The sequence below is a fragment of the Eptesicus fuscus genome, chromosome 3, assembly GCF_027574615.1.
Source record: "Eptesicus fuscus isolate TK198812 chromosome 3, DD_ASM_mEF_20220401, whole genome shotgun sequence".
Lineage (NCBI taxonomy): Eukaryota > Metazoa > Chordata > Mammalia > Chiroptera > Vespertilionidae > Eptesicus > Eptesicus fuscus.
In genome coordinates this window covers 18,330,593-18,355,645 of record NC_072475.1, presented here as the reverse complement: position 1 = coordinate 18,355,645, position 25,053 = coordinate 18,330,593, and the positions used below count along the sequence as shown (strand labels likewise).

Genomic DNA, 25,053 nt, shown 5'->3' with positions numbered 1-25,053 from the left:
GCACCCTCTCCAATCTGGGATCCCTCTCACAATCCGGGACTGCTGGCTCCCAACTGCTTGCCTGCCTGCCTGCCTGCCTTATTGCCCCTAACCGCTTCTGCCTGCCAGCCTGATCACCCACTAACCACTCCCCTGCCAGCCTGATCACCCACTAACCACTCCCCTGCCAGCCTGATCAATGGCTAACTGCTCCCCTGCTGGCCCAATCACCCCCAACAGCCCTCCCCTGCTGACCTGGTCCCCCCCAACTGCCCTCCCCTGCAGGCCTGGTCGCCCCCAACTGCCCTCCCCTGCTGGCCCTGTCACCCACAACTGCCCTCCCCTGCTGGCCTGGTTGCCCTCAACTGCCCTCCCCTGCTGGCCTGGTCTCCCTTAACTGCCCTCCCCTGCTGGCCATGTTGTGGTGGCCATCTTGTGACCACATGTGGGCGGTCATCTTGTGACAAGGGCATGATGGTCAATTTGCATATTACCTCTTTGTTATATAGGACAAGTAATACCAGTGTAAGAGAGGATGTGGAGAAAAGGAACCCTTGTACGCTGCTGGTAGAAATATAAATTCGTGCAGCCACTATGAAAAACAATATGAAGGCTCCTCAAAAAATTAAGAATAAAGCTATTTTTAATATATACACTAGAGGCCTGATGCACTAAGATTCGTGCAAGAATGGGCCTTCCCTCCCCTGGCTTCCAGCACTGCCTTCCCTCCGGCCCGGAGCCGCCTTTCCACCTTCCCACGCTGCCCAGAGGCCCGGAGCTGCTGGGGCAGTGTGGTACACCCCAGGCCGCTTGGTATCTGCATATGCAAATTAACTCACCATCTTTGTTGGGTTAATTTGCATGCTCACTCCTGACTGGCTGGTGGGCATCGCGAAGGTACAGTCAATTTGCATCTTTCTCTTTTATTAGTGTAGATATGCACACAAAGGAATACTACTTAGCTATAAAAAAATAAAATATTGCCTATTGTGACAACATGGATGAACCTTGAGAGTATTGCGCTAAGTGAAATAAGTCAGATGGAAAGGTCAAGAACAATATTTCACTCATGTGTGAGATACAGAACAAAAAGCAAAGAGCAGACAAAACAAGCCCACAGAGACACACACAACAGGGTTGAGGGAAGGGTGAAGAGGTAAAGGGGGGTCAAATGGAGACAGAAGTAGACTAGACCATGGGTAGTGAGGACACAATGCAACATACAGATGATATATCATAAAACTATACACCTGAAAATTAGGTCATTAACCAACGTTACCCAGCGAATTTATATTTTTAAAAAATATCCATCCTTCAACACCAGCCCAGACTTGCTAGACCCTTCCCTGGCTTTCATTTTATTTCACAGAACTTGTTAGTAGTTGGCATAATATTATGTACCTATCTCACTCCCTGCATATCATCTACCTTTGCCATAAAAATGTACACTCCGGGACAGCAGGCAGTTGTCAGGTTAGTTCTCCAAGACAGAGCCAGCACCAAATCAGTGCCTGGTCCAGAGTAAGCCAACAATGAGTATTTGTAGTACAACTGAATTTTTCCTCAGTATATCTGAATAATAGTTCATAACGATTTTCTACAAGTTACCATGCCTGGGCCATAGGCACACAATGTAAGACACTGCAACATCGCCTTTATAACTGAAGGAAACCAGCATCAAATTCCACTCATTAGAAAGAATATGAGGAAATGAAGTTAACATTGAGCCATATTTATATTCCTCCTTAATTGTGAAGCCGATGAAAGATTTTTTTTTTTTTTATCCACAGAATAACTGCAAACAGTTACATGTGGCTTTGAAACTTTGAAGCATTTAAACAATTATCTGTGAATTTCTGACAGAATCAGTCTTCAATTCTGGCAAAAGAAGAGAACATTTGCATTTTTTTCTGATGATATTCAAACAGGCAGCCTTTTAGTATTTCTCTTTCATTCTAGAAATGAGAAAGTATAATGAAATAACACGGCACATGCTACTTTATCATTTGTCTACAGGAAACATTAATCCCATTTAGTGTTATATTTATTTATTAAAAAAAGTTACTTTGTAGGCATTAGGTAGTCATTTCTGATCTGTCCATATTATTTAGTAATCAGAATACAGAATACAACAAAATTAAGAATGCTAGTATGTGTTCAGGACCTAAATGGTAGAAAAACCAAATGTCACCATCCTAGCAATTTTCAGGAAGATTGGCACATTGACCCAACTGAATCTAAATGTGAAATTAGTATAACGAAACTGTGAACATGAAATGGGATGCAATGCATTGATATATTGTTATTCCCAATGCAATTAAGTCTATAGTTTACTTAAATGAGTTATATTTCACTTGGCATAGTAACTAAGGGCCAAAATCTTTATTTTAAATTTCAACCTTTACAACTTCTGAACAATATCACCTAGCTTCTTACTGCGAATGGTGGTATCACTGCCTAAAACATTTCTAAATATGACCTTCATTGCCTGAGAAATGACAGCAAAATCATCTATGCTTCCCTAATAACATTATTGCACAACTCAAAAATAAGTGTGACATTGATTAATGAGAGAACTGGGAAAATGTTCCTATGGACCTTGTACATCACTGAAATTAGCTGCATATGTAGCTCTTTGCTCCACTGTTCTAACTTTTCTTCCAAGACAGATACCATTCTCACAAGATCTCCATAATTAACTTATCCCTGTTTTCCATTTGAGCATGCTCAATTAATTGAGATAAATTATAAACTCACCATGTAAAGAAATTTTCGAATTCAGGCCAAGATATAAAGCATATCTCTACTGGGACCAGATCATCAGAGTTGCCATATTTTCCAGAGCTCCTAAACATTTAATGTGGCAATAGCCCTCAATACTATCAATTATATCTGAGTTTAAAAGCCTGATCTTAATAGATAAATCTTGAATTTCCAGATGTCTGATCAAAAACCTAACAGTAATTTCAATCTAGGAATTTTCATTGGCTTATTTCTACTAAAGAGTGCCCAAAATATGTTGCTTAATTATTATTAATCATTATGAGAAAAGTATATAAAAAATCTGTTTGTAGTTAAATAAAGATCTAAAATAATTACTCTTCAGAATACACTAAATGAAACCAGTTATGAATATATCCTAATTAAATGAATTAGTGGATTTCCTATAACACAACACAATGCATAAACATTTCCTCCTTCCATTTAATCAGTAAAAGCCCCTATAGTCTCACATATGTAGCTCTTATTAAAAAGTTTACAAATATTCAAGCCACAAAGTTGTTACACAGTTTAACGTTAGAATCCTATAGATATTTCTATTGATTGATATGTTTGATCTTAAAGATTAACTTTTTAACCAATATCAAAAGATCCTCTTAATAACATAGAACTATCAACTGAATTTATTTCAGTAACAATAAAATATGAGAATCTCAGTTGAACTTGAGCTTTTAAAAAAAATGTCACAAATTCACATATCCTTACATACAACCAAGAATTGTTTCTCCTAATAGTGAGTCAAGACCCAGTTGTTTTTCCCTGGTTTAAAGGAGGAAGATATGTTACAAACAAAGACATGCTTTGACAACTATTATTTTCACTTCAATGAAGCATAAGTATCCTTTCGGGAAGGTTCTACAGAAATTACATATTTAACTAGGTCTGAGATGTTGAAAAACAACCAATTAGGTTGATATTATTGCAATTGCAATAGAATAACCCTGAGCTTCAGACTGCATTTTGCAGAAGCATAAAATTTCCAAAGGCAGCCCTGCAGTTCTTTAAAAGGGTGGTAACAATACTCTCAACAATTAACTACTTTTTTTTAAAGGGTGGTAACAAGGAGGCATATTTTGTTTGTGCCTATCTCAGTATTTCTTATAAGGCTTCACTTATAAAAAAGAAAAATATACTGGGAGGTTCTACAAATCTGAAAAGATAAGATTAACTGGATGAAAAGATAATCCGTCTCCATGATAACTAAATTTATATCTATACATAAATGGTTTACCACATGGTGTCTCAACTCGAATTCCTTGAATATCTAACAGACTTAAGAACTGAAATCTCATTACATATGCATTGAACAACAATGCAGAACTGGAATCTGTGAGTCATTCATTCCCAGTAACTTTGCAAACATACATAAAATACCACGAGTTGTAAAATAAAATAAAAACCTACCATGTGGTGTGATTAACAGTGTGAAAGTAAAAGATCTCGTATTAGAAATGTAAAGGCTCAAGAGCAAATTAAAATTTCAACCAGTGTCTATTTAAATTTTGAGCCTATTTTCTCTTTACATATCTAGACTTTCACATCTACAGTGACTACAATAACCTGAATTATTTCAAAGTCAAATAATTAACAATTTGTACTCTTAACTATAGTTCTGCTTTTTTATGTATTAAGCTTAGGTATAAATTATAAAGCTATTTCCTATATAGATATACTAGTAAATAATAATGGAAGAGACGGTAAAATAGGTCAAATGATGAACAGAAATCTCTAGCAAATAATTTATATAAATTACATACATTAATGCCACATCTTTTCCTTTCTTCTTCCCTTCCTCCCTCTATCCCTCTTTCCTTCCCTCCCTCCTTCTCTCCCTCCCTTCCTTCTTTTTGTAGTCTTAGACATCACTAAATGAATGTTTTCACTGCAATAAATTTAAAACGAACAGAAGAGTTTTATTGGAAGTCAAACTGAATTTCCCCTCCATCTACTGCCAAATCAGAACCCTCTCAATCCAAGGGTAACAACTATTATTAGTATGATGTGTTTAGTCCGTTCCCTATTAATTTACCTACACATACACATGGTTTATCATTTTACAGAAATGATGGAAACATACTAAGCATATTATTCTGAAACTTTTTTTTATAGTATATATTAATGACCTTTCTTTGTCAATAGAAATATATCAATATAAATACTGTTTAACAACTATGTATTACTCCACTATATATCCATTTTTTACTAGTGGTGACCTATGCTAATGCCAATTTTCACTATTTTAAGCCATGCTGCAATTGTATTAACCAACTATGCTTACATTTGAGTGGTTTTAATAATATAAATACTTTGAACATAAAGTATTGCATATATTAACTCTGAACTAGAATAACAAATTTCTTCCTCAAAAATGTTTACCAAAATGTACTTCTACCAACAATGACTAATATGCTTTTCAATGTCTGTTAAATCTATGTTAGACCTTAAAAGGATACTACCCCTAAATCTAGAATGTAAATTTCTATTGTGGGAATGGGCAAAAGATATATGTCCTTTTTCCTACAAATAGAACGAAAGCCTTGTCATTGTATTTTGCAAAATATTTTGAACTGTTAGCCCTTACATGGCAACTAATCAATGGAAACATTTGTAAAATCAGTTTTTCCACTCCTGTTATTTCAAAATAAATCATTTCATTCCTAAAACAATCATAATATGTATATTTTGTAATTACCTGCCAAAGAACAGGGGCTGAAAGCTTGAATACTAGTAAATTTTGGGGGTGACAGTGTATCAAAAGAAACAATATATAACTTACTATTCTTATTAATACAAATAAAATGTGTAGTTAATAGTCTGCAGGGCATGTTATATTTGGAAAATCTCTGACAGCACAATATCTAATGATTAAGGGGATGCGTTTTTTACACACTATTTCTACTAATGTCAGAAAATATCCTATTCCACTCCCTCCTTTTTTAGACACTAATTGACTAAAGGAAATGGTTTCTGACAACGGCTATAAATAATTCAAGGCGTTATCAAACTAGCTAAGGCACAATAAAAGCGGTGAACTCACAGAGGCCCAAGCACATTCCCCCGCCTCCCCCACTCCCCGTGGTCCTTTCCCCTGAGGCTAGGGCTCCTCTTGCATCATTTCTGACCCTGGACTGGAGTGTTCTCCTGAAGTGCCATGTACTTCCAATTAAAAGAACCAAGACAGGTATATGCTTTTGGCGGACTTTTGCCAATGGACATATGCCCTGTTAGAAAAGAAAATAATCTCCCTTCGCTTAGCCCTCTTCAAACAGTTCTTTTTCAATTATTAAAACAGTTCAGAGAATAAAGTACTTGAAACTGGATTTTTCTCAAAAGACTTAAGATGCTTGGTTGGCAACGTGTGGGTAGGTCCAATGCTTTTATTATCTTTTTGTCAATGTGATGTTAGCATGTTATCAAGAGTATAAATAAAATCACACTTCTCAGGAGATGAGATCAAAGATTTTATTTGTGGGATGTTGTACTTCCCCAAAGAGTAAACGCTCTGAACACACAACGAGCAAACTAACACGGCAGCTTGCGGTTTGGCTCCTTTGCTAAATAGAAAAAGAACACCCCTTCCTTAATTAATTGTTCCTAAGGTTGTGTACATTCTGAGAACGCTGTAACACATGAGGAAATCCAAAGAACCGACTGCACCCTTCTAATGCGACAGTCATTAAAGGCCTATGTGTCCCCACCAGCATCATAGGCACTTAAAGAGCAACAACTAACTTTCTAAGGTAAATCACAATGCATTGGTAGCCGGCTAAAAAGCCCCAAGTAACCGCCAACAGTTTATCAATAGCAACACTTTTTGTTCTGGGATATAAATGCTCCAGAAAGAATCTTCAACTATCTGAACCATCAGCTGGGAAGGACTGTTAAAAATATATATATTCCTGGGACCTATCCTAGACCTACTGAGGCTAAAGACCATTTTAACCAAACTCCCTAGGTTATTCTTAATTCAGCTGGCAATCATAACCAACTGAAGCTAAAATATTACTCCCACCAGCAATAATTTATTACATTTCTACCCAATAATTTTCTAAAAACCCAATGTATGTCCTGAAAAGATGGCTAGTTGGAGATTTGGTAGCATGCCTTTTGATTATATTACATCAACTAGATAGAAAACTGACATACCAGCAAAATGTTATGCAAAGTTATATTAAATTCACTTTTTAAAATATTATTTTAAATCAGGCACCATGCCATGTCTGCCCCTCCACATCAGTCTAAGATACTACTCACCGTATCATATTACTCTTCATGTCTCAAATCACTTATGTTATAGTCCTGCTCAACAACAGTTCACTCCCAGTTAGCACGCAAAAATATACTTTGTAAGAAGAATCTCCCCACCTCCCGCCAGTATATCTGAAGGATTAAACTGGATAAATTCAAAGAGGAATCATAAAGCAATCTTAAAACTTTCTATTGCCCTGGTTTTATTCCCCAACAAGGCACATACCCAAATTGCTGGTTGGATCCCAGGTCAGGGTGCTTGCAGGAGGCAGCTGATTGATGTTTCTCTCTCTCCCTCTCCCTTTCTCTTCCTCTCTCTCTAAAATCAATTTTTAAAAAGTCTCTATTATATTTCAATGTCAAATGCACCATCTGTAATAATAAAAGCATAATATGCTAATTAGACCAGACGTCCTTCTGCACATCCTTCCAGATGACCTTCCAGATGAAGCCAGGGCTGCTAAGGAAGCCCTGGTCCCGGGTGCCAGAGGGAAGCCGGTGCCAGAAGCCAGGGGAAGGAAGGCCTAATCTTGCATGAATTTCATGCATCGGGCCTCTAGTTTATATAAAAACACACATACATAAAATAAATACTTTAGAGATGGTGATATTTCATCTCCTTATTTCATATTTATAATAATAATTTATAATAGTATAGTTATTTTTCAAAAAGATGTAAAAATAATTAAGCAGGTATATAATCACTACAATATGATAAAATCATCGTTAATAGATAAAATATGAAATACAGATTATTATATGTATAGGTGTGTAGCTATGTACAGATGTTTGTGTGTATGTGTATGATCCAAAGAATAAGAAAAACTTTAACATAGAAATTAGTCAAATCATGTTCTTCACATATAACTAAAATATAGCTTTTTATTTAAATTCAAGTAAAACCTCTGTGTTAAACTTAATAGGGGGGAAAGACGTAAATAATGCTTTAATCTTCTCACAATAAGTACCACTTTATTTTAGATAAAACTACAAACTATGCTCCTTCATTAAGTAATAACCCTTTCAGAGATTAACTTTTGAGAAGCTGGCTTGTGCTACATTTCTTTCTGATTTATGTATGAAATCTGCAAGGTGTTCCTCTGGTTCTTTAATAAAAAAGTTTCTACTGGAGGCATCAAGTAGAAAAATTTATTTTCCCCCAGAACTCATATATTCTGTTTTTGTTCAACACTAGCAGATAATATTTATTATTTTGGTATACAATTTCCTTCACCTGAATTTTGCCACTTGCTACTCACACTTCCAAGCCATGGTTATATCATCTTGCCCATCTGTGAACAAATAAAGTCAGGCTTGCATGCTTAAGGGGCCGACTCACCAAAGTCCCCTAAGGTAATTAAAGGGGAGAATTGGGACCCCAAATCAGGTCTTCTGATTCAAATCTGAAATTTAATTCACAACACATGCTGACAATGTAATGCCCAATTTTGTGGCAATGACAATGACTACAAATATAACAGAAGCCGTAAACCAGAGAGATTGGGGGTGGAGCGGGACATGATGCAGTGGCCCGACTGCATCACTGTGGTTTGCTCTGAGATGTCAGTGAAGGAGAAAGCCTTGCGTATAGATTCTTAAGGAGATAGGATGATCCCTCTATGGAGTTGAGAGTTGGGCGTTATTGTCTTTGTACGTCTACGGAGTACGCACTGGACACTAATGATATATACTTAGAGATGTGAAAATTATACACTATGTCTATCAGTTTCTTCTTAGTTAAGACTGTTAATGAGCTTTAACCCAGTAATTAATACAACACAGGGTTCTACTTAGTAAGTAATTTAAAGATTGTCTTTGAGCATGTGTAGAGGGCCGCCGGGGAAGGCACATGGGCATTTCTTTTCATTGTTGCCAGTTGAGTCCGAGACGACTGGCAGAGCCAAGGCTCGGATACACATTTCCCCAAGATGGCGGACAGTGTAATCAGCTTGGCCTTCATATCAGCCCAGGTGTTGGCAGGGGCGGGACTAGATATGTAAATCCAGGCATGCTAGGGCCTACTTAAGAATGCAAATAAGCTCCTTTGATCCTAAATTTTGGTGTTACTTCCTGGATTTTGGGGATATAAAATAAATCTGCTGGGTGGCTCAGGGTCGTTGTCATGCTGCCTCTCCATCAGAGAGAATGGCGTCCCACCCAGCTCCCAGCTTTTAAATCTATTTCTGCGTCTTGCTTTCTTTCTTTCTATTATTTCTCAACCCCTGGCCGCCTCCACTTAGAACCGGTTCATTCATCTCTCTTTCCACGCTGGACACGGAAAAGGGAGATCCCCGCCATGTTTGGCCCCCGCCGCATCAGGCCCCCGCAAGCATGATTTCATTTTTGTTTGTTTGCCTTCTGAGCAAGAAGAGCCTACATTTTCTTCAGAGCTTTCATTAGAGGAGTTCAAATTGTATCAGCAGGAACCTACATAAGTAAAACGGAATTCTGCTCTGCAAGTATGAAACTAAGTGTATGTAAAATAAGTATGCATACAGTAAGGCTGACCTATATCAGCCACTAAAACGGTATCTGAAAAGCAGTAAAGGCGATGGAATAGCTGTCTGGAACACTTCTAATCTAAGCCATGTAAAGTCAGATTTTTGACAGCTGTTAAAACCATAGAAAAGTATATTAGGAGAAAGCACTCAGGGTTTGAAAAAATGGCATAAATGATACTTTTCTTTTATATGTACCAAACCTGTTCTCTTTCACTAGTATGTTAGTTGCCTTATGACAGAGAAATGGTAAATATTGAATTCCTTTCTAATAAGAAAGCCCAAAGTCAAAAGAATTAAAAAAGAAAATGCAATCCCAGTTCCACTGCCCCAAAAGATCTCCTTTGAAAAAAAATTGCAGATGTTGTTCTAATTGTGCTTCATGGGTTTTTTGTTGTTGTTGTTCTTTCTTTCTTCCCTACTACCCTGGAAAAAGAAATGTTTTCTTTCAATCTAAATACATACTAGTACATCGAACACAGGCAATAACCTTAAGTGGATAAACATACACATTAAAAATAAATAATCTATAATAATAAAAGAGTAATATACTAATTAGACCAGATGTCCTTCTGGACATCATTCCTGATGTCCTTCCGGACAAAGCCGGGGCCAGAGAGAAGTCAGCCCGGGCCTGGGTGCCTGAGGGTGGCCAGAGGGAAGAGGTGCTGGCAGGCAGGGAAAGGAAGACCTACTCTTGCATGAATTTCGTGAATCGGACATCTAGTACATAAATAAAATATGTATTGATTATATTAATAGTTTATTGACAACCCTCTTTTGTAGCCTAGACACAGGGGTGAGATGTGGATCCAACTTTGAAGAATTTACTGCTTAATCTGGGATGTAAAACCAACCCACAAATAACTGTACATTAAAAAAGGGAGAAGTATACAGCAGAGATAACAATAAAGCTTGGTAAGTTAGAGAGAGATGTCAGGGGTGGTTTCACAATAGAAAATACATCTGAGGTAGGCCCAGAAGGATGAGCGAGTCTCATTTGGATACAGACAAAAAGGAATGCCGAAACCGGTTTGGCTCAGTGGATAGAGCATCGGCCTGCGGACTCAAGGGTCCCAGGTTCGATTCCGGTCAAGGGCATGTACCTTGGTTGTGGGCACATCCCCAGTAGGGGGTGTGCAGGAGGCAGCTGATCGATGTTTCTCTCCCATCGATGTTTCTAGCTCTCTATACCTCTCTCTTCCTCTCTGTAAAAAATCAATAAAATATATTTAAAAAAAAAAAAAGGAATGGCAACCCAGACTGTGGTAATATCATACGCAAAGTTTTCCATATCCTGAGAGCAAAGGCAGGATATGGAAAAGCATAGAATGTGAACACTGGGGAACTGGACTGTTTAGAGCACCCATATGAAACTGGAAGGCAGGAGACAGACCTGGAATTTGGGTCTGGACACAAGTCAGTAAGAATTCTGCCTTCACTTCTTCATTAATTGGAATACATCCATGCCAAGATTTCACTCAAGGGCAGAGTCAGGCTATTTAACTAAATACCCTAAGGGCTAAGAGTAAGGCTATATATGGGATAGGAGGAGATCTGATTAAGTAAACTCAGGATCCTTCTACTTCCTAAAGCTTTTGCTTTGGTTGCCAGAAAGCTGAAGAGATAAATTTAGTGCTCAATTTCATCTCAAGTACTCGTTTCATCTCTTTTTCTTCTAATTGATTTGTTATGTCTCTTCTTTACAGTCCCCTTTTACGAGCACTTGACTGGTGTAAGCAGACTCAGATCCTTTTTGGATGAAGCATACATCATGCATAAATAAAATTAATCCACCTTTGCCCTGGTACCAGGTAAGGTTATAGATGCAACGCCAAGTTTCAGAAGAGAAAAGAGACGTTAGAATTCACCCAAGTAAAGCTCGTTTGTTATAAATTTCCTCTATGAAAGAGGGCCACGTGGAACTAGGAGACCCCATTACAGCAGTTAACAATTGCTCTGAAAGGTATGTACAATGGTTGGGTTCAGCAACCTATCTTCTTGCCCGGCTGTCCAGTTCGACCTTCCCTGCGAATCCATGTTCTTCCTCTAATGCCAAAATGACCTTCTGAAACGCACAAGCTTCCAAGGCTGCAGATATTTTCAGCTGTATCAGCCCTGGCTGTCACAGCTTTCTGCTCGATACCGAGTGGCAAAACTGGAGCCTCCTGTACTAGCCTGACCTTTTAAACTCACAACGTTGTGCTGCCACTCAAAGCTGAGTTTTCTCTTCCTGCATTTTCCTTTGTGGTACTATTCCTCTTGCTAAATTGTATAGCAGACAGCCTAAAATGGCACTTTTACATGAACATACTTTGCCTATACATCGTAAGCCTAACTTGAATAGAGGCTTTAGAATAAATATTTGCTGACTTCTAGAAATAATATTTTTTTTAATCACTGAAAAGAGTATTTAAATGTTGTGGCAACAAGAATCACAATAATGTCATTATTTCTGCAATGGCCAATTTCAAGTTTGAGAGATGTCTACATTTAACAATTGCACCTCTATAATTGCACCTGTTTGTGTTAACTATTATATATTCAATGCCTAGCACAGTGCCTAGAATATAAAAGAACCCAAATTAATATTTAAGCAAATGTTGCAGAATCTGCATGCTTAATTATACTTCATTTATCAGAGAACCAGTGAACTGAAATATAGGTGCTTAATTTTCTTCCCCCAAAATTAGTACATCAGCAAGGAGTATTTCTCTTAAAAATTATGCAGGAGAAAAAATATGCAGGAGAATTCTTAGTATATGACAGGAAACTATTTTTTAAATCCATTAATGTCAGGTCATTAACAAACAAACCTGTTGCTGTGTGAACAGGTTAAAGTTTAATATCAATGGAAGAAAACAGCAATGAAAATCAACTCATTAAGATACAGATTAAGTTTCTTAATAATGCTATCTATCAAGTGATCTCAAACCTTAATAACTATTACAGAGTAATAATATATTTAAATTTATGCTTGTATATCAGAGTGTCTTTTGTTTCTACTTAGCATCTGTGGCATACTATAATTTCACAAATCCTACTTGTAATAATTTCAGAGAACCACAAAATGATATTAAACATAATATGTCAAAGCAAATTTACAAACTCACACTAGTTGGTGAATGTATTCTTTCACTTCGTATATTTATTCTGTTCCATTCTTAGCTATAACTTACGCACTACTTCATAAACCTTCACGGAATATACACGTACAATGCATATAAGACACATATATGCCCATATGACACACACACAGACATGCTCTCATTACTCCACTAGGGTTTGGGAAGAAAGTGAGAAAACATCATCAGAAATCTCCAAGCGAATGTCAATTCTCAATGACAGTTTTGATTGTTTTAATGTTGGCAACAGGTTTCTATTTTTCAATGATGAAAGTAATGAATTTAATTGCCCTAATTCTTCCAATAATGTAGTTGAATAAATTACAAGAGCATTTGCAACACTGTTTTTGGATTCAAGGTATTTCCTACGATGTACAACCTAAAGCCATCCACTTGAGCAACTGGCAGAGTGCTATGTCATTCACAAGTGACATCAGAGCCGCACAGGTGGTAATGATTTTGAGTCTAAAAGTAGATTTTGCTGATCTTGGCAAGTGCCAGGGCAGAGGGTATTAGGTGCGCAAACCACAGAGGCAGATAAGGCCATTTGATACGGCCCTCCCTTCCAAGCCAGTGGAGCTTCAAAGCCTGTTCCATCTTCTGCCTTTTTATGGCCACAGTGCTTCAAAACTCGTCTTTCACATTTTCTCTCCTTCATGTCGTCTTTCTAAAACTCACCTGGATTAGACCTCAAATCTATATACTCCGCGTAATCGTGTGCTTCATTTGTACCATACTCGGAGACAAACAGCAAAACTGCTGGGTTGAGACCTCAGCACTCAGCGTACCTTGCTATTTGACCTTGGGCAAATGAACTGACCTTAACCTTGAGGAGCCTCCATATTCTCACCTGTGGACTAGAGAGGGAGAGCAATGCATAAATCTCACAGTGCTGTGTAAGAGGTAGACACGGTCACTTAGACGAAAGAATAAGTTCCTACCAGATACACAGCTATTTTTATAATTATGATGAGGGCTTACGGTCTGGTCTTTAGTGACTCTTGTTTTGTTTCCATTGTTTCACCATGAATGAACCTTATTCTTTAGGCCATACACTTCAGAAAAGCAGAACTTGAGCCTTAACTTCTCTCGAAAATTTCCGTTGACGTGTGATCATCAACTTTTTTATGCAGTGGGCTTTACATAAGCGTGGATGAGTAGAAATGAATCACGGTGAGTGAGAAAAGAACACTTCCGACTTTTTCTAACCTAGAATGCAGATTAAATCCTGGACACAAGGAACAGACCGGACCCTTCCCGGCTGAACGGGGTCTTACAGGACACGCACCGCTGCCCCGTCACCGTTTGGGAGTTTGGAAACCAGCCCACAAAGTACAGCTTTATTTCCTGCACATGAAGAAAAGCCGGAGGCAAAAGGGCATCGTGTGCACATCTAAAACCCTTTGTCATTAAAGTGAAATACAGCTCACCTCTCGCTTATGGATTTTTCTCTTCTGTGAACATAAAAGTTGCAGGCTCTGAAACTTGACTGGCAGGACTGCGTGTTTTAATCTCACCAGGAGTGAGCATGAAGAAGCTCCCGATAAATTATATGTACCACCTTTGTCCAAAATACCAGCAGCAGAAATAAAGTAATCTCTCCTGTTTTGTCTAGGGTGACACTGTGTTTGGATCCTGCTTACTTATCAAATACTCAAACAGAAAAATAAATGTCTTAAATACCGGACTTCAATAAACTGTGAGTTGATATGGTCTTCTCTCTAACATACAAACTATAGAAAGAGTTTGTGTGTCTACTGGATGGTTTCTGGAAAATTCCACACTCTGCCCACGAGCAGCCTATTCTTGGCTCTCCGTGCCCACTTTGTTTTGCCCGTACGTTTCTCGTGAATATTTCAATCATTACACAGGAAACTGCTTTGAGCACAGGGCACATCCTACTCAGCTCTCCATCCTCTAAAGGACACCGCACTCAATAAATATCCACTCAATAAGAGTGTTTTCCTCTGAGGCCAAAAGCAATGGCATAAGATTCTTCCGTCGTCCTTCTCTAAACAATATACAATTTTACTTGGTTATGTGTTCTAAATAACTCTAGGAAGAGGGGAATTTGTTAGCAAAATGCCGTGTCTCCGGCAAAACAAGTCTTCCATGCATAGATTATCTTCTCAAGTCATAAGCTTTGCCATTTGTGGCGGAGAGCACAGACCAGAGTGTGTGAAAATGATGCAACAGGAAAGCATAAAATGACCACGTGAGGATGACAAATGAATTTAGCATGCACTCTGCAGTCACCCCTGTTGTTTCTTGGTGAAAACTGTACGACATTCCATTATTGGCGAGAAAGTACATTATCTTCTGGAACTTTGCAAAGCTTCCTCTGAAAAGGATCCCAAACGGCCAAATGCAATTGTCACACTATTGTAAGGCCTTATCATAGCTGCTGAAGACAGGAGTCTAGTTTGTTGTTTTGTTTTTTATAAATCAAAGAAACGAGTGTAAGCATTTGTCAAACGGCATGCCATTTCTAATCCAACCTTAAAGCTTTAAGACAAAATTTTATTTGTATTACATTAAATGTATACCTTCTTGACTTGTGTCAGATGTTGTCTGAGTGAAGTTTTTAAACTACTGGATCATAACTATACCGCATTCACTCTTTAGGGGAAATAAAGAATGCTGGTTTTTTTTTTTAGTGAGAAATGACCTGGCTGCCATTGTGTGGCTGCTCACCAGCTCTGTGAATTTGGACATAATAGGCCTGCTTCTGAGTCTCAGTTTCCTTATCTCTATCAAGAGGATGAAGGTTCCTGCCACACAGGTCTGTTCCCTAATTGTTTAGCACCATGATGAGATTGTTTCCCAAAAGAATGTAAGCCAGCAATGTCTCCTGCAGAGAAGATGCTCAAATAAGTAGCCTCATTATTTCCACCTGTTCATGCTGTTTCTCTCCGTATTCTGAAGACTCTGTAATCTTCCTACCTACGTCAGGTGTCACCTCCGCCACACAGCATGCCCTGACCATTCAGTTCCACAAAGGCTTCCTTCTTCAAAGTTCCTCCTTTGGTACTCAATTGTACAGCAGCAATACCCAATTATACTGTTAACTTTTCTTGTCTTTCTCAACAACTACATGCCAATTATATGTCAATTTCTCATCTTTCTCCCCAATTATAAGCCAGTTACATGTCAAAGAATATAAACTATGTAATTCTTCTTTGGAACCTCTTCCTTAACTCTAACAGGTGCTCAAAATAGGTTTGCTAATGAACTGTTCAGCAGAACACGATGGATGAAGTGACCTGCCTATATCACCTTATTGTTAAACTTCATAAAATAACTTAGTAAGTGAAAAGACCTCAGCAGTTAAACTTTATACTCCGTTACTGACAAACAGACACAATTTCTTCTTATATTAACTGCTCCCAAAACAATATTTATTTTAAAAATCCAACCCTCAAAACTATATTTCTCTGACAAAGTCATTCCCCACATGCAATTTTCAGTAAGTATGGTCCCCCAGAAAGCAGTATGCAGAATTCTATTTGTATATATTTTACCAATAGCCTCAATTATTGTTCTGGACATTTCAAATTATTTTTTGGAAAGGTAATACAATACCTCAGACAGTCTCTACACCTGGATCAAAGACTTGCCTGTATTCCCTGATGTTCACTTTTGCTACGCCCATCCAAACTCTTAGAGTCCTCTGGGTGGGGTATTTAAGACCAAATACCTTAAGTGAATGCCACTAAGTTGACACTGCAGCTTTCCCTGAGACATTTGAGCACTGAAACTCAAATAATGGCTGAAAAATAATTTGAAGTAAAGTTTATCTTGAACACAGAAGGCAAAGAAGAAGTTTTCGTTATAATACTTAATATTTAATCTTAGTTACTTTAAAATGAACATTTTCTAAATATTATCTTAATATCAAAAACAGGTTTTTACCATATCTTTATAGTACAAAGCAAAATCCAGATAAGGGGGGAAATGTCTAATAACAGAAAAAGACATGTTCCAAGTCTAAATAAAAGGTGAAATAAAGCAATATTGATAATTATTTTCTCTGGCTCTGTGTAAACATGCTACAAAGATATATAAACAGCATAACATTTAAATTCATTTTGTGGATATAGGCCATTTAAATAAGCAATTAGTGATAAATCTTTTTTTTTAAATGTCTTGATTTCATGGGGATTTCTCTATGTATATTAAACATAATATAACATAAGCTATCATTGCTATGATATTTTCTACTTATATGTTTAAGCCATTTACTTGCAAAAGCATGTAATGACCTTAAGTAAAAAGGCCTATGAGTGTCCTATAAAGCCTTCTATTCTCCTTGAAATTTAACTATCTTCACAACTCCAGGTGACTGTGAACTCCATGTAACTGCTTATTTATTCCCATATGTAAGTCATTCTGTTGTCCAGGAAAAAGAACAGCACGGTTATACTAACACCTCCCCTAAAATAGCAAGGCCTGAGAAGTATAAACATCAAGCACATTGAGTACATTGCAATCTGGTTTTATCATGTATCTCCCTGCCACCTGGTTCATCGCTGAGCCTAGGTCACACTGGCGTTCTGCGTGAACATTAGTGGGACCAGGACTGCCTGCCAACAATGAGGCCTTTCCTAGCAAATAGCAATCTACCCCTAAAGATGAAATGATGCTTACTTTGGAACTGCCTGTTTGGGTTAAAGAATTTGGCGATCTTCTATAGTCACATCCTGTGCTTTAAAGGAGCTTGACCCAAAACGAAATGTTTTAAGAATTTAATATGTATCTTCTATTTAAGCCTTTGTTTCTGATAAAACATAATTTTAAGTGGGCTTCTCTTGCTGGTGTTTTAAAATATAGTTATTTAAAAAACAAAAGGTCTCACAAGTAACAATATGATGAACAGGGATAACATTAAAGTTTAAAGAAAGAATGTTAATGAAGTTTTAATAAATCTTACTGTATTTTTAAAAGATTTTGAATACCTCCCATCACTTTTAATGCCTACACCTAATCAGTTGCTACATCCTATGGACCCTAAGCTTGTCACTTTTACCCCAGCATACATGGCCTCTTTTTCATTCCCTCATTTAGTCCCTCATCTCTATTCTGCAATCTCTACTGCATTCTACACGTGTCCTATTCTTCCTCTATAAAATGCGCTAAAACATAACTCTGTAAGGTTGCTTGCCTAACCAAGTGTCTTCTTATGTTCCCCATTGTATCAAACATACTGCCTGCTCTTCAGTGTCCTCCAAAATGTGGTTACCAATCTCCCTTTCCCACTCAATTCCTCATTTCTTCCTACCTACTAACGGCCTACCCCCCAATGCCTTTTCTTTCTATCCTCTTAGTTTCTACCCATTCTTCTAGAGTCCCCTTAAATACTGTAGGAAACATGACTGGAATACTCCAAAACGTTGATGGTCTCAATCTCCTACCAGCACCCACTACAAGTATTTTTTAAATCTATTTTTTATTCTTTTACATCCAATCATGGGTTCTAGAATCGGGCTATCTTGGTTCACTGCTTTGTTGTGCTACTTTTAGTTAAGCAACCTTGGGTATTTAACTTGCCGGTGCCTGCTTTCCCAGTTGTGAAACTGTGGTATTAACAGTACCCATAGCACAGGGTTGTTCTGAGGAATATAGGAATTAATTCATGAACCTTAATCTGGCACATAGAAAGTAGTCCAAGATGTTAGAAATCACTGTTATAGCTTTTACCATCCTCACTATTGTTGGTTTTTTTTAATTAAAACATATATTTTATTGATTTTTTTACAGAGAGGAAGGGCGAGGGATAGAGAGTTAGAAACATCGATGAGAGAGAAACATCGATCAGCTGCCTCCTGCACGCCTCCTACTGAGGATGTGCCCACAACCAAGGTACATACCCTTGACCAGAATCGAACCTGGGACCTTTCAGTCCGCAGGCCGACGCTCCATCCACGGAGCCAAACCGGCTAGGGCAGTGGTCGGCAAACTCCTTAGTCAACAGAGCCAAATATCAACAGTAAAACGATTGAAATTTCTTTTGAGAGCCCAATTTTTTAAACTTAAACTTCTTCTAACGCCACTTCTTCAAAATAGACTTGCCCAGGCCGTGGTATTTTGTGGAAGAGCCACACTCAAGGGGCCAAAGAGCCGCGTGTGGCTCGCGAGCCGCAGTTTGCCGACCACTGGGCTAGGGCATCACTATTCTTTATACAGCATTGAAGGCAAGACAAAAAAAAAATGGTTAAAAATATGGACATTGAAACAAAGAAAAAGTAAATAAGACTCATAGCTCTACAAATGACAAAAAGTGTTTTCTAGTCAAGCTACTTATTCTTTAAGATAAAGGTCATAAGGCCTATTTTCCAGCTGTAAAAAGATTAGATGAGATATTTTGTTAAAAATATATATATATATATATATATATATATATATATATATATAACAAGTAGCAGCTTCTACTATTAGTAATTATTTGTGTGTTTATAATTTCAGAGTTGGAGAAATTAAGGAACAAAGTTGTCAATGGTTTTTTGCAGGTTACACAGCTAGTCGGAATTGGCGCGATAAAATAAAAGCTATACATTGTGAGGTTGTCTGTGCCCCTCCCCACACCAAACTCTATTAGTCCTTTCAAGATATAGACAGAAATGCAATTAATGTATATAAAGATAGAATAATTTAAAATGCCAATAGTATTGAGTCTCTCCTACATGTATACAGTGCTGCACTTTCCAAAACACATGATCCCCTGGTGGTCATTTTTGGTAATACCCGCACTGCAACAAAGACTGGCTTGCAGAACAAATGTACGTTAAGTACAGTGTTTATAGGAATGGATGCACCTCTTCATAGGCATTTTGAAACTAAAATTTAGTAAGCAGAAATATCAACAGGGGTCTTAGGTTGGAGAATACTGAGTGTGGCAAGTTGAGTCAATGGCTCCCAGCTTTTCCCCACAACTTTTCCCCCCAGCAGGCCCTGTGCCCTCCTATTCTTTCTGTCACTTAACTTGACTCCCACCACCCGCCCCAGACTATCTTTCTACTTCCATGAGAGTTATCTATCCCCATAGAGCACTGGAAGGTCACTGTAAAAGTAATGCTCTCTTGTAATCAGATAAGACAGAAACAACAAAACGTGAATGTATCATTATCACAGATATAGGAAATCCAGGCTCAAATATAAATTTTAAACATGAATAATTATCTCAAAGAGATCTACTGGAATCATTTAAAAAAATCTAATTAATAGTATGTAGAAAACTGTAACCATGTATTTGCTAAGTGTTCCTCCAAGGGTATAGGTGTAATGCTTACAGGAATGTACGTTTTTATAATATGAAAAATAACCGCAAACAAATCAATTTCCCTACTTCGAATCTAAAAATACAAACTATGTCCGGAAACATGGAATGTCATATGTCAGTAGCTCTTCTTGAATCCTCTGTTTGCAATCATTAATTCTCCATTCATTAATGAGCATGCTTGATGACTCATCAGAAATGATCTTCAGTGTTCGTGGGGACCCTGGTTTCCTCACGCTCCAAACATGTGTTGAACACTAATGGCCACTCTGCCTTATACAGTGTGGGACAGACTCAAGATGACAACCAGCCAAAGGCAACTCTTCTGAGGTTCCCAATAAAATCTGACCCCCTCCACACACACACACATACCCCCCAAAAACCCACTATATCCTTCCTGGCTTATACCTTTGGCATCCTTCAAGGAAATAAAAGTAAGCATACTTTATATAGTTAGAAAAGAACTGCTTTTTTTTTTTTTTTTCGGCCTAACTCTCACTGTGCATAGCAAAATGTACTTTGGTTATGAAAATATCTAAAAGGAATGCTTCCAGGACCTATGCCATTGTGCTTTGTTTACCAGTCAGATGATTTTTCAAGGCCGTGTTCAAATTATAAAGATACCTCTCTGTGTATAGAAATCCTTCAAGGCCCATAACATTGCCGCAGAACCCTATTTTTACCTTTCCTAACATTCCAAACAATACCCTCTTCCCGACAGATGCAAATTTCGCATCGTCCGTGAATTCATTAATCTTTGGTTAACCTTTGGTCAGGAGTTTGGATTTATTTGGTGTTTCTATTTTCCAAGGAAAGAAAGTCATAGCAAAGGAAAATACATATTAAGCATTTGAAGATAACTGTTATTTACTGAAAGCTCTGTTCTAAAATAAATTTGAGAGACTCGTTCATGTTTGGTAACTTTGGGACAATGATAACTATAGTGTCTCTAAATGCTCCTAAGTAGCAATCATACTCTCTTCTGGCCTTTGAGAGGTGTTAACACTCATCCCCTAATTATAAGTCTTTTCTGTGTTATTACTACCTCACCATTAAGTCTCTAAACTAAACAGTAGTTTTGAGGAAATAAAAATAGATGTTAGGTGGTGTGTTTTCTCAAATTTTGGTTACAATGGATAAGAATGATGAGGAATGTCTACATATACTAAACTGCGTTAGCTTGAAAAAAATAATAGTCCATTTTATTGTGTATTGACCAGCAAGCTCTGTAGGCTTTCTCCCACAGTACTGCTCTCCGCCTTTATTCTAGAACAGCACTGTCTAGCAGAAATGTAATGCAAGACACATCTGTTATTTTAAGTTTTCTAATATACACATTTAAAAAAAAAAAACGCCACAGGTGAAACTATCTGATAATATATTCTGTTGAAACAAATATATCCAAAATATTATCACTGCAACATATTTATGATCAATATAAAAATATCAATCGGGTGTTTTACATTCTTCCCTTCGTACAACGTTTTCAAAATCCAGTACGTATTTTACACTTAGAGTAAATCTCAATCCAGACCAGCCAAATTTCAAGTGCTCCACAGCCATAAGCGGCCAGTGGCTACTATACTGGACATTCGAGACTGCCAGGAAGATGAAGCTTTGTGGCCTAATGGGCCACACACTTTAAAATCTTGTGTAACATCCTGGATGATCGGTATTGCTGTTGAGATTTTATATACTGAGCCAGACATTTAAGTAAATGTCTCTCACTTCCTTCTTTCACTCCTCAGCCCCACATATCTACCGCCCATACTCTCTTCCTTAGAGTATAAGAAACCCCCCCCACCACCACCACCTATTCTTTTCAGCTTCTTCTAAGCCAAGATCTAAGATGAACTCTAATCTGAGCATCTTCTAACAAAGCCGACAGCCAGAAGGTGCAGCCAGACTATTCTCTCTCTGTTTCCATAAATAGATACATCTAACACAGGCCTAATGTATGGCGACAATGATAAATGCAAGGACAGTTTCGTTTTGCTTACAAGGAGGATAGGGAATTTTATATAATGAAGCAACACAACCCTTCCTCAATGAGAAACACAGTTTTACACGTTGCCCTCCTTCCCCCGCCCCTTCCCCCAGGAGATACCTTGGGATATTCTGTTCACTTTCTGGAACCGAACCCAGTATTTCATTGCATAGGAATTCTGTGTCCAGAGGAAGAACACAATGTTGGAATCAAGATTTAATGAATTCAACTTGGAGCCTGAGTTTGCCTCCGATGTGGAAATGTAAACACACGCAATAATATCTCAAACCATAGACCATTTTGGATTCTCTGCTGGCACAGCTGCCGAGAGGAGCGCCACACTTGATGTGTGTCTGCACGCGGATTTGTTCTCAGTTACACGGGGAGGAAAACTCAACTAAGCACATGTGAGGGTTTCTGCGTCTCTCCGTAACAATGAGACCTGACGATTATGTCTTGGATGACACTGTAATTACAGGCGGATGGATGGGTGAACAGGTTTTCTGGTGCTGACCCAACCTGTTCCCTCCAGCACAAAAGGCAACTTTTGTAGTCCTCGGAGAGGAACTCCTCCAACCCCCATTAAACAAATAAAACGAAAAAAAAAAGTCTACATCTTGTGCGAAGTTCTAACACAGTCATCAAACCAGCGTCCACTCCCATGCAAATACAGAACACAGACAAAAATCAGGCCACTGTAGGTTCCTAATAAAATAAAATTAAAAAAAAAACAGTTTTGAGCTGTGCTTGTCACCAACTTTAATAAAGCGAAGATACAAGTGACCACGATGCGCTGTCTCGGGCTACCAAGTAGTTGCATGCCGTGTCTCTGGCTGTCACTACCCCTCAGACGTTCTACATGGTGAACTAAAGACTCTTAGGACGAATTCCACGCTCCCCTTAACTTTCATTTCAACTTGTCTGGGCGATAATGTGTTATCTCAGCCAGGCAAGGAGGCACACCACCGCTCTCAGGGACCCGCACGGAGATAACATGGAGTGTGGATCGCATGCTGGTCTGGAGCAGTTAGGCGATAAAGGCCCCCTGTGCACCCACAGGCGCCCGTGCTCAAACCCTGGAGGGAGGCACACCGTGTGCACGGGGGTAGTATTTCAAAGCCCGCTGCAGAGGGCCTGCGGTATCCCAAGGCGCTCCTCACGACTTTTCTCTCTCGGTTATCCTGTCTGCATTTGGGGAGGCCATCCCTCAGAACGTGGCAGAGCTGACCTTCCCTTGGCCAGCGCCCGTGCCTGCTGCCGGTGGGCACGCAGAGCCAAGGCGGGGGCCATAGCCTTGCGGGCGGCTTCTCGCTCAGCCTCCATCCTAGGGAAGCCCACTCCGCGGAAACACGTCACAGACACACGGCAGCTGCAGAGGCTCCCCGGCCGGCCCCGGGGGGGACTCAGAAGCACAATCGCTCTTCTGGCAACACCCCTGGAGTTGCACAGCGCTGAGTGCGGGGCGAGCATAAGCTCCACCATATACCTGCTCATGTTACAGGCTCCGGAATCAAAGTATTCTCACATGACACATGACTACCAATAACAGATTCCGGCTCCGTTAAAAAAAAAAAAAAAGAAGAAGAAGAAGAAGAAGAAAGAAAGAAAGAAAAAGAAGGAAAGAGAAACGGGGGAGGGGGAAGCGCTGTGCATATTTGTCCTGCTGTTGTCTAAAAACCTGAACCCAAGCACTAACTACTTTTCCTACCTTTCCACCTTTCAGGGAAACAATTCCATCAACCAACGGCGGCTCCACCCCGAGAGCGCCCGCACTTACTTTTCCTACAGCTCTGAGTGACGCACCACCAAACGCTGGGGGGCGGGGGGGGGGGGACGGGGGGGACAGGCGCCCGCTCCGGCAGGGCGTCTTCCGCCCTGCAAACTTGGCAAAAAGGCAAACTGGCCTGAAATACAGCGCTCTCCATATAAGGAAGCCCAGCTAAACATGTCATGCGTAATTTATGGGTAGCAGGCAGAGAATTAACCTTTGCGTGCACATATTCGGCCCAGATGCAAACCGGGCTGGAGGGCAGCCCCAGGGATCAGGGATGCGGGGTCTCTGGGGGAGCAACGGCGGCTCCCAGCGGATGGGCTCGCTCCTCCCCCCCATCCCCCCCACGAAGGTCATTAAGTTGCAAGTACACTTGCACGCACCTGTTTATTCATATTCTCTCTCTCTCTCTCTCTCTCTCTCTCTCTCTCTCTCTCTCTCTCTCTCTCTCTCTCGGCTGCCAAGTTGGAAGCTGGCTGCGCTCTGACAGTGTCCGCATTGCCCGGGGACGGGGCTGCTGCATCCGCGACCTCCCGATCCCCCTCCAGCCCTAGATGGTGCGATCGGGGACCAGCCCGGGTGAGCCGGCGCCCCGCCGCCGCGAGCCGCAGCCCCGAGCCTCCCCGCACTCCCTCCTCCAGCCGCGTCCAGCCCCGAGAGCCGCGTTCCAGACAATGCCGAGCCTGGGCGCCCAGCAGGCGCAGGCAAACTGCGAACATGGAAACTTACCTCTCACATGTTTTTTTTTTTTTTTCTCACACGCAGCCCGACTGCCGGCCGAGTGCCCAGGGCATTGTGGGAGTCCCGACGCCGAGAGGGGCCCGCGATTGAAAACTGAACTTGTCAGTGCCCGGTCACGGGAGCATGGTGAGCGCCACAACTCATTCAGCTGCAGTGGAAAGACTGTTGCATGTCGCCGTGCAGCCTCTTATCGCCGAGCTCGGGTTTCCGCTGCCGCTGCGCGGCCCCTCCCCCGCCCGCCCGCCCGCCCGCCCAGCCCCACCAGGAAGCCCGGGGCGGACTCGCCGGGCCCGGAACGCACGCGGCGCGGGCGAAAGGCTGAAACTTTCCGCCGCCCGCCCTGCTCTCGCGCCCCCCGGGGCCGATCGGGCGCCCCTCAACCCTGCCAAGTCCGCAGTGGGGGGGCGGGGGATGGGGGTGGCCACTGGCGGGTGGGCGCGGAGAGCAGAAGGAAACCCGAGCCGGCGCTGGCGAGGTGCATCCCCGCAGCCGCCCGGTGGTATCTTCCATCTCCTACGTCCCACATGATAACCTCCCCAGTTGGGGTGCCAACGGGGCGCGTTCCTAGGACTTTCGGCTCCTTCTGGGCCGACGCAGCGGTTTGTTTTCTGCAGACGCCCGACGGAGGGGGCCTGGTAAGGGAGCCCGCC

General features: G+C 40.2%; 1 protein-coding gene across 3 annotated transcripts in view; it reads right to left on the bottom strand.

Moving 5' to 3' along the window:
* The window catches only part of MBNL1 (muscleblind like splicing regulator 1), a 166,770-nt gene extending 142,310 nt beyond the window's left edge, over positions 1-24,460 (bottom strand). For all 3 annotated transcript variants that reach the window (XM_028146458.2, XM_028146468.2, XM_008142202.3), the window contains exon 1: positions 24,392-24,460. The gene's annotated coding sequence lies outside the window, so the exon portion shown is untranslated. The remainder of the gene's footprint in view (positions 1-24,391) is intronic.
* Between the last annotated feature and the right edge of the window lie 593 nt (positions 24,461-25,053).